Here is a 10,711-nt window from a genome sequence, read left to right on the forward strand (position 1 = left end):
TTTCTTTCATACAGGATGACAGCCAAGTGCAGTTGTGCTCCATGTTCATCTTCCGAGAGATGCTGTATTTTTTACCGGAAAGGGACAAAAAGGCCATGAAGGCACACGTGCGCCAGAGCCTGCTGCCACTCTTCTTCCACTGCCATGACGAGAACCAGCGCGTGGCAGAGGTGAGGACTCAGCGGCTGCCGCTGGCCCCCTGGCAGGGGGGCTGGTCTGCCTCCCGCTCTGGCGCCTGCTGGGCTGCAGCCTCCTCCTGGCCTTGGTACAGGCACCTGTGCGGGTCCTGCGCCCTGGGCTGTGGTGCCATTTCGGGGTCTCTGCTGCTCTCCAGGCCTCCCAGGAAACGCTGCATTGTTCAGCCACATTCCTGCACAGGAAGGATCTCCAACACATGCTGCGGCTAGATCAGACCTGGAGGTTGGGCGAGAGCCTGGTAAGAACGGCCTGCAAGCCCCAGCCTCGGGCTGCAGAAGCCCCCTGGCCGCGCTGCTCAGTGAGCGCGGCTGGCAGCCGCGCCCCTGCCCAGCGCTGCAGCCAGGGCTGCCAGCCTGCACCCCACACGCTGCTGCCTTCCCTGGGCCGCGCGGGCTCTGCTCCAGGCTCCTGTGGCCCCGAGGCGGGCGCCGATGGAGCCCCGGCCCAGCTGGGCTGCAGGGCGGCACCGCGGCTCCCCGGGCAGCAGCCGCCCTGCTGCCCCGTCCGAGCCCGGCGCCGGCGGCTGCTGGCCGCCTGGCAGGGCTCTGCAGGCAGGGGTGGCCAGTGCTGGCCGCACGCAGCGTCCGGCCAAGGGGCTGAGCCTGCACCAAGTGCACCCTCCTGCCGCTCTCTCCAGCTGGCAGGGGACAGGAGCCGAGCGGCCGAGCAAGTGCGCCACGCCCTGCAGTACCTGGAGAGCCCACAGGAGTCCCTGCGACAGGCGGCCATCAGGTTCATCGGTGAGCCACCAGCATGGGCTGCCCTTCCCCTCCCCGGCCCGCCGCAGCTCGGCCCCAGCCCCGGCCCCGGCCCCAGCCCCGGCTGCTGCCCCGGCAGCGCCATCCGTGCCCGGCGCCGTGGAGCCCCGCCTGGCCTCGGCGCTGCTGCCGCCCTCTGGCAGCCGTGCCCTTGGGCGGCAGCGTGCGGCAAGGGCCCGGCCCGAGCCCTGCCGGGGCCAGGAGGCCGTGTGGCCACAGGGCTGGCAGCGCCGCTGGGCTGGCAGGGAGCTGTGCCGCTGGCGCCCTGACAGGCTCTGTCTTCTCAGGGATGGCCGGGCGCCACCTCAGGGGCCACAAGCGACAGCTCCGCCACATCTGTCGGGGTGAGTGAGGCCAGACGGCTGCCAGCCCCAGTTGCCGGGGGCAGCTGCAATCCCTGCCCCGCTGCCCAGGCCTCTGCTCCCTGTGCGCAGCAGGGCTGCCGTGGCCACAGCACAGGCTCCCATTTCAGGCCCACGTGGGCCAATAGTGTCCGGTAGCTTCGGGCTCATCCCTTGCTCCCTGCTCCCTCCTGGCCATGGCCAGAGCCGGCCTGCATGGCCCTGCCTCGGGGGTCTCCTGGGCTCCCCAAAGATCCAGGATCTGACCGTGGCTCTGTTCCTCTCTCTCGCAGCCCTTGAAGACAAGGCAGAGGACATCAGCCCTGCCACCAGAAGCCTGGCTCTCCAAACAGCCTTTGTCCTCCGCGCTGTGGAGAGAGCTCCGGGCTCCATCGTGCAGAAGCTGCAAGATCAACTTGGCAGGGCCCACAAGAAATGGCCTTGTCCCTGGGGCCACAGCTGGCTGTGCTGCTGGAGCTCTGAGGAGAGCTGATTTGAGAGGCTCTCTGTCTGCTGGGGCCTTCTGAGCCGGGGGGATTTTTCTTTGCTTTAAGATTGTTTTATTCCTTCTTTTTTGTTGTTCTTTAGGATAGAAATATAGAATGTGTTCTAATAGCCAGACTCCCAGGAGCTCTCTTTGGTGCCCAGCGTTTGCAGGGCACGGGGGAAGAAGGGAAAACGGGTCCTTGTGCCAAGCGAGCAGCCCTGGTGTGGAGTGGGGAAGGAGAAATGGCCAGAAGGCCCTTGGCCTTGGGTGGTTCTGCTGAAGCCTTTGTGCTGGCGACAGAGGGGCCGGGCAGGTGCCGGAGCTGCAGGGATCCCTGCCAGACTGGTGCCTGGAGATGGCCACAAGCCCTCGTGGCCAGCCAGGAAGGGCCATGTGTGTCCTCTTGCCCGTGTCTTGCCGGCTGCAATGCTGAGGCCTCTGAGGTGCCTCTGGATGCGGCTCCTCTGGAGCTGCCTCGGGGCTGCGCCGCTGCCGGGCAGCTTGGCCGGGCTGGGGGGAGCCTGAGGGGACGACGGGGCGGTGGGAGGCCGTGAAGGGATGAGGTGCTGCGGAGGCCCTGACAGGACAAGGTGCTGGACGAGGTGCAGGAGGGCCCTGTGGCAGGGAGTGGCTGGCAGGAGGCTCCAAAGGGACAGGAGGCCCATGAGGGGCCGGGCTGCTGGCAAGCCCTGAGGAATTGGGTGTCAGCCTTGTTCCTGACAGCCGGGCACTTCCCCAGAGAGGCTCCCACGCCTGGGGCAGAAGCCCTGCTGGCTGGGCCTCAGCAGGAGGGTGGGGACCCCCCGAGGTGCCCAGACTGGCCTGGCTGGGAACAAGGAGGCCAAGGGGGCCCTGCCGAGGCAAGGTCACTGCTTGCTGCCAGGGCAGCGGGCAGAGCAGGGCTGGCGGCCGGCCTGGGCCCTGCGGCTGCCCAGGCCATGGTGCTGAGGATGAGGCCCTGCTGACACAGAGCTCTGGCCCCGCAGAGCTTCTGCCTCCGTGGCTAGGGCGGCAATGTCTCCTTGAGCAGGGCTGCTGAGTCGCTGCTGCCAAAGTTGCTCTGGACGCCACAGAAAGGGCACCAGAGCGCGCGCAGGAACAGCAGCACCCCCAACGCCGGCACCTGCTCCAGGAGGCCTCTGCACCAGCCGCCATTCCAAAGGGGCCATACTCTGGGCACTATTGCGTGGGATTTAGCAAAAGGCTTCCGCGCACTCGACCACAATGGCTGTCTCTTGCCTTGCCAGCCTCACGGCAATGCTTGGCAGCTGCCGCTGCAGCCTGTGCCCCTGACTGACTACAGTGACCGTGCTTGAGGGCAGACTCGCCTTCCACTGGCAGGCGTCCCAAGGCAGCGGCATTGATGCCATGGCGAGAGGCAGCACGAGCCCTGCGCTGCAGCTGCCGTCCCTCTCCTCCATGCAAACGCCTTAAAAACACCTGCATGAGCTTCCAACCTAAATCCTGGACTGGCTTGGAACAAAGGAAGCAGCAGCAGGCGCTGAAGAAAGGAAGGCACTTGTGGCCACCATTCAGGGCTGGAGGGAAGCACTTTGCTATCTGCTGAGGACATGCTCATGCTTTGCTGCTGGAAGATCCTGCTTTGCTCTACTGGAGCCCGTTCCTACCAATGCATGGGCTTCCATGGTTCCCGGATCAAGTCTGGTGCACCTGTGGGCAACAAGTCTGTCCCGTGTGCATCTGAGTGCAGAAAAGAGCAGGACATGGCTGCTTCCAGCACTTGTCTTGGCCGCTCCTTCAGGGGGCTGGCAGCATCATCAGAGTCACAGAACAGCTTCTCCTGCCAGAGTTATCCCTATCCTCTGCACTTCCCCAGGTGTCTGTCTTGATGTTCACCGGGGACCTACCTGTTTGTGGCCGTCCTTTGCCATGCTCAGCCGGCAGCCAGTTGCGTTTGCACGTGAGCTGCCACAGAAAGACACACAGGAAGTGGAGCGTTGAATAGCAGAGGCTGGGCCAATTCTTTTTCTTTCCGAGTGCAAGAAAGACAGAAAAGCACAAGGAAACGTGACAGCGTTTTGGTGGAGTCTCTTTGTCCTGTGAAATTCGGTAGCTGTTTTTGTTTCTGTGCTACTGCTAATCCCTTCCTTGAAAAAATCATTCCAGAAAGGAGCAACATCATCTGACACGTACCAAGTGTTGCCACCAGTTGCTCCAGGTGCTCCTAGCAAGAGCCCCTGTAGGATGGAGCACAGGCCCTAGTGCACAAAGTCGGCTTTGGCTGCCCTCTTGCAGAGAAGCCCTCTGGAGGCACAGGTCTCGGGGCAGGAGATGGGCACCAGCGCTGCCAGGGGCTCGGGGGACTCTGCTTTGGCGGGGACTCTGTCACACCTGCTGATCTCAGGACTCCCTGGGCCCCAGGGCTCAGAGCAGCATTTGTGCCCTGGCTCACACGCTCCTTGTCTCTGTCACACGGCCGCGCTTAGCGTGGCCACCATGCGGGACGTGTCCCGAGGAGGCCGTGCCAGCTTCTGTGGAAGGCCCTGTGCCCTTCCCGCCACGGCTGGGTCAGCAGCCACGGGGGCTCCTGCTGCCCTGAGCTTGCCGAGCAGGGCAGCCTTTGCTTATGGTTTGAGCCGTTCCTAAAGATCCTGTCGGGCTGTGTGAGACACTTGGGGCAAGGCATTCCTTCCAACCTGGGCCACTTTGGGGGGCCTGGGGGCGGCCCCAGGGCAGGTGGCAGGGTGTGCAAGGGCCCTTTGTGACACGGTGCTGCAAAGTCACCGTTCCATGGAACAGGACCTCTGTGACATGCGGTGACATGGGTGTTGGCAGCGACGTGGCCACACCACAGTGCTTGGTGCACGCCACGGGACAGGACGGGACAGAGCACAGTGCCCTCGTTCCTTGCTGACCCGCAGCTTTCCCGAGGCGTTACTCCTGCAGGTGACCTCGTGGCCAGACCACAGGACTTGGTGACCTCTGGCCTTGCCGAGGCTTCTCTTCTGCAGGTGTCCTTGAGGGCAGAGCGTGGCCTTGGATGAGCACGGTCCTTGACGAGGAGTCTCCTGTCCTTGTGGCTGGAGGCCTCGAGACCAGAGTGCAGGACTTGCTGTCCTGTAGCCTTGCCAAGACTTCACTCTTGCAGGTGCCTTCAAGGCACAACTGCAGCACTTGCTGACTCCCACCTTTTCCCAGCCATCTTCTCCTGCAAGTAGCCATGAATCCAGGCAGAGACGTAGAGCACAGACCTGCGAGCGTGCCCAAAGTGGCCTGGGAGAAGGAGGACCAAGAAGGCCCTGGAACTGCTCCAGCACAGCAGCCTGAAGAGCAGTTCCAGCTACTGCAGAAGGGTGAGTGGCAGAGGTGGGCCACAGGGCTGGTGCCTGAAGCCAGCTTGGCCCCATCCCATCCCATCCCATCCCATCCCATCCCATCCCATCCCATCCCATCCCGTCCCATCCCCTGGCGACATGCCTATGGAAAGGACAGAGCAGGGGCCGGGAGGGACAGACACCCCACAGCCATGCTCCATGCCCTGGGGCATGGCAGGGCTGTCCCTGCCTGGGCAGCGCAGGGCTGGCCTTGTGTTCTCCGGCCTCTCCCGCAGCCCCTCAGCTCAGGCTGCGCTCGCTCTTTGCCAGGTGCAGCCGTGCAGCGCGCACAAGGGCAGGAACGCACCCGTGGCCTCTTCCGCACGACGGCGCAGGTACCTGCAGCCATCCCCAGCCGCGCTGGGCCTGTTGTCACTGCTCAGCCCAGCACCGTGCTCGGAGCACTGCATGCAACATCCCCGGCTTCTTGGCCTTCTGCTATAGATGGTTGGCAAATTCATGAAGAGGATGCGGGAGGAAGAGAGCAGCGGCACGGGCACCGTGCTCAGAGCGTACCCTCCCATCTTCAAAACCAAGACCAGCGCTGCCCTGCTGGATATGCTTGTAGAGGAGGGTCCTTCCAGTGCAAAGCAAGTAAGCAGCCTGTGGCCTGGCTTCCATGCTCCCAGCAATTGCTTGGCCTCCCAAGCCACGCCTGCTGCTCACTGGAAGCCTTGAGGCCATGGCAGTGGGGTGGCAAGGGAAGTACTTTTCTGGGGCAGCTGGGCACATGACTCCCTCTGGCAGCTTTCCAAGTCTCCCCTGCCTTCTCCAGGTGCCCGCCATGGTCAGGTACATCCACCAGTGGCTCGCGGCCAACGAGTTTCCTGAGTACAACCTCTACAGGCCCCTTCTGGATCTGACAGAGGCACGGCCCGCTGATGTGGTGATGGCTCTCCTGCGTGTGGCCCCATCATGTGACAGGTACGGGGCCCACGTGCCCACAAGGCTCAGGCCTCAGCAGCCCATCACCCTGTCCAGCCTGTCCCAGGAGTGTGACACACAGAGAAGTCCAGGGCCCTCTGGCTCCTCCCTTTGCCCGCCCCGGCATGTCAGCCCCCAGCGTGCTGCCATGCTCTCTCCCTGCTCCTCAGGGGCCAGTCCCCACAGGGCTGGGCTGCCTGTGTGCCGAGGGACAGGGGGCAGAGGCAGGGCTGGCAGTCAGCTCAGCTCCCCACTGCGGCCCAGGCCACAGTGCTGTGTCCCAGACCCCCCTGAGACAGAGCTTTGACCCCACAGAGCTGCTACCACCATGTGGAAGACCATCCTGTGCTCGTGCAGGACTGCAGAGCCGGCCATGCTCATACTCCTGGACGTGCTGGCCAACTGGCCAGAGCACAGCACGTGCACCTCCGATGGGGACCACACGGCTGTCCTTGCCCTGGCTGTGAGTTTCTGCAACTTGCCTTTGCTCAGCCCAAGCTCACCTCTCCATCAGCTCTCCATCCTCCCTCGCCCACAGTGCCTCCCTGCCTCAGGCACTGGGCGGAAACCTGGCCTAGGGGCAGCTTCAGAGCCACCAGGCCCGGTGCTCCCCCCCGCGTCTCTGCTGGCCTCTCCTTGCCACGCTCGGGCTCAGCCACACGGACACCTCGGCACTGAGCTTGGGCTGCTCTGCCCTTTGCAGGCAACTGTGGTGATGTGGAAGATCCTCCAGATGCCCTGTGTCCCACATGTGGTGAGCGTGCATTTCCCCCGCCTCTTTGTGCACCTGCTCTTCCAAGTGCTCTTCAGCACCTTGGATATGCCAGAGGCGGCCGATACCTTCTGGAAGGGATGCCAGCAGCAACACGGCCTTGCCACCGAGCCCAACAGGTGCTCCATGCAAGTCCTCCTGTCCCTGCCACGTGCCCAGGGCAGGTGCCAGTGCCCCCAGCGTCACCTGGCCTTTGTTCTGCACACAGCTTTGCAGAGCAGACCCTGAAGGCCCTGCTCTGCCGACTGCACTATGAGGATGTGGCGGTGGCAATGGAAGACAAGCGTGGCTGGGACACGCTGCTCTGTGCTGACACCCACCACTGTGCTGTGGGCGTGCTGGCCAGGTGAGACCCCCTGCTCCCCAACTGCCCTTGGCATTTGTGCCCTGCGCCCGGGGTGCCCCACACAGTGGGGCCCCGTGGTCGTGGGCCACAAGGTCTTGTCACCAAGGGATGGCCAAGGAGACTGCAAAAGGCTGGGAGAGGAGCGTGCCCAAGAGCAGCCACCTGCACCAGGGCCCGGCTCCCCCTTGCAGGGTGCTGGAGAAGGCCTGACCTCTGTCAGTCAGTCCTGGCAGAGGTTTACCCCTGCCTCCTCAGGGTTTTGCTTCCCATTTCCTCCTATCAGAGAAATGCACCACGCATCCGAAGCCTCGTGTTCTGCGATTGCATTCCACCTGCTGGGGCTGCTCAACAAAGACATGCCATGCCGGGATTTGCCTGCTATGGCGTTCCTTGTGGAGGTGAGCCTGAAGGCCAGCGCTGCCTGGCTGAGCTGCCTCCCGGCTCTCTGCCCTCTCGTGGCCGCAGCTGCCCGGGACGGTGCCCGCGCCCTGTGCTGTTGCCTGGGCCCAGCCCTGTGGGGCTCCCCCATCAGCGGCCTTGTGCCTTTCAGATCCTGGACTGCCTGGACTTGAGTCAATGCCGTGACAGCGTCCTGGAGGTCATGTCCAAGAACCTGCAGAGCCAGTGCAGGGAGATGCGTGGCTTGGCCCTCAGAGGCCTCCTGGTGCTCGGCACCAGTGTCTCGGTGAGAAGAGGGCAGCGGCTGAAGCCATGCTGCCAGCATGGGGCTGGGCAAGGCAGTGGCTTGGCCTTGGCTGGCCTTTGGGCGCTGAGGCAGCTGCTCCCAGCTCTCCTGCCTCCCGCTCCAGCTGCCCGAGTGCTTTGGCACAGCCCTTTGGCCTCTGGGCCCTGTGGCAGCAGGATGGCGTTTCACACACTCGTGTTCCACGCAGGCCGTAAGAATGTGGAGCCTGCATGAAAGGCTGGTGGAGCTCCTGCAGGAAAGTGACAGCGACATGCTTAGGATGACCATGGTTCTCCTCAGTGGTTTGTTCCTGTGCAATGGCGCCCCGCTAGCCAGGCCCCTCGCCCTGCAGCTGGCTGGGGCGCTCCTGCCGCTCTTTGACAACGTAAGGCTCTGCGCCTCCAGCCACGGCCACCGGCTGCTGCCCGCAAACTTTGTGCCCCGTGCATTTTCAGGCCTGTGCCCAGGTGGGCGTCAAGCAGCCCATGCCGAGGTCTCTTTTCCTTTCTTTCATACAGGATGACAGCCAAGTGCAGTTGTGCTCCATGTTCATCTTCCGAGAGATGCTGTATTTTTTACCGGAAAGGGACAAAAAGGCCATGAAGGCACACGTGCGCCAGAGCCTGCTGCCACTCTTCTTCCACTGCCATGACGAGAACCAGCGCGTGGCAGAGGTGAGGACTCAGCGGCTGCCGCTGGCCCCCTGGCAGGGGGGCTGGTCTGCCTCCCGCTCTGGCGCCTGCTGGGCTGCAGCCTCCTCCTGGCCTTGGTACAGGCACCTGTGCGGGTCCTGCGCCCTGGGCTGTGGTGCCATTTCGGGGTCTCTGCTGCTCTCCAGGCCTCCCAGGAAACGCTGCATTGTTCAGCCACATTCCTGCACAGGAAGGATCTCCAACACATGCTGCGGCTAGATCAGACCTGGAGGTTGGGCGAGAGCCTGGTAAGAACGGCCTGCAAGCCCCAGCCTCGGGCTGCAGAAGCCCCCTGGCCGCGCTGCTCAGTGAGCGCGGCTGGCAGCCGCGCCCCTGCCCAGCGCTGCAGCCAGGGCTGCCAGCCTGCACCCCACACGCTGCTGCCTTCCCTGGGCCGCGCGGGCTCTGCTCCAGGCTCCTGTGGCCCCGAGGCGGGCGCCGATGGAGCCCCGGCCCAGCTGGGCTGCAGGGCGGCACCGCGGCTCCCCGGGCAGCAGCCGCCCTGCTGCCCCGTCCGAGCCCGGCGCCGGCGGCTGCTGGCCGCCTGGCAGGGCTCTGCAGGCAGGGGTGGCCAGTGCTGGCCGCACGCAGCGTCCGGCCAAGGGGCTGAGCCTGCACCAAGTGCACCCTCCTGCCGCTCTCTCCAGCTGGCAGGGGACAGGAGCCGAGCGGCCGAGCAAGTGCGCCACGCCCTGCAGTACCTGGAGAGCCCACAGGAGTCCCTGCGACAGGCGGCCATCAGGTTCATCGGTGAGCCACCAGCATGGGCTGCCCTTCCCCTCCCCGGCCCGCCGCAGCTCGGCCCCAGCCCCGGCCCCGGCCCCAGCCCCGGCTGCTGCCCCGGCAGCGCCATCCGTGCCCGGCGCCGTGGAGCCCCGCCTGGCCTCGGCGCTGCTGCCGCCCTCTGGCAGCCGTGCCCTTGGGCGGCAGCGTGCGGCAAGGGCCCGGCCCGAGCCCTGCCGGGGCCAGGAGGCCGTGTGGCCACAGGGCTGGCAGCGCCGCTGGGCTGGCAGGGAGCTGTGCCGCTGGCGCCCTGACAGGCTCTGTCTTCTCAGGGATGGCCGGGCGCCACCTCAGGGGCCACAAGCGACAGCTCCGCCACATCTGTCGGGGTGAGTGAGGCCAGACGGCTGCCAGCCCCAGTTGCCGGGGGCAGCTGCAATCCCTGCCCCGCTGCCCAGGCCTCTGCTCCCTGTGCGCAGCAGGGCTGCCGTGGCCACAGCACAGGCTCCCATTTCAGGCCCACGTGGGCCAATAGTGTCCGGTAGCTTCGGGCTCATCCCTTGCTCCCTGCTCCCTCCTGGCCATGGCCAGAGCCGGCCTGCATGGCCCTGCCTCGGGGGTCTCCTGGGCTCCCCAAAGATCCAGGATCTGACCGTGGCTCTGTTCCTCTCTCTTGCAGCCCTTGAAGACAAGGCAGAGGACATCAGCCCTGCCACCAGAAGCCTGGCTCTCCAAACAGCCTTTGTCCTCCGCGCTGTGGAGAGAGCTCCGGGCTCCATCGTGCAGAAGCTGCAAGATCAACTTGGCAGGGCCCACAAGAAATGGCCTTGTCCCTGGGGCCACAGCTGGCTGTGCTGCTGGAGCTCTGAGGAGAGCTGATTTGAGAGGCTCTCTGTCTGCTGGGGCCTTCTGAGCCGGGGGGATTTTTCTTTGCTTTAAGATTGTTTTATTCCTTCTTTTTTGTTGTTCTTTAGGATAGAAATATAGAATGTGTTCTAATAGCCAGACTCCCAGGAGCTCTCTTTGGTGCCCAGCGTTTGCAGGGCACGGGGGAAGAAGGGAAAACGGGTCCTTGTGCCAAGCGAGCAGCCCTGGTGTGGAGTGGGGAAGGAGAAATGGCCAGAAGGCCCTTGGCCTTGGGTGGTTCTGCTGAAGCCTTTGTGCTGGCGACAGAGGGGCCGGGCAGGTGCCGGAGCTGCAGGGATCCCTGCCAGACTGGTGCCTGGAGATGGCCACAAGCCCTCGTGGCCAGCCAGGAAGGGCCATGTGTGTCCTCTTGCCCGTGTCTTGCCGGCTGCAATGCTGAGGCCTCTGAGGTGCCTCTGGATGCGGCTCCTCTGGAGCTGCCTCGGGGCTGCGCCGCTGCCGGGCAGCTTGGCCGGGCTGGGGGGAGCCTGAGGGGACGACGGGGCGGTGGGAGGCCGTGAAGGGATGAGGTGCTGCGGAGGCC

This window comes from Agelaius tricolor, unplaced genomic scaffold (assembly GCF_023055355.1).
Source record: "Agelaius tricolor isolate 1412-34295 unplaced genomic scaffold, bAgeTri1.0.p SCAF_85, whole genome shotgun sequence".
Lineage (NCBI taxonomy): Eukaryota > Metazoa > Chordata > Aves > Passeriformes > Icteridae > Agelaius > Agelaius tricolor.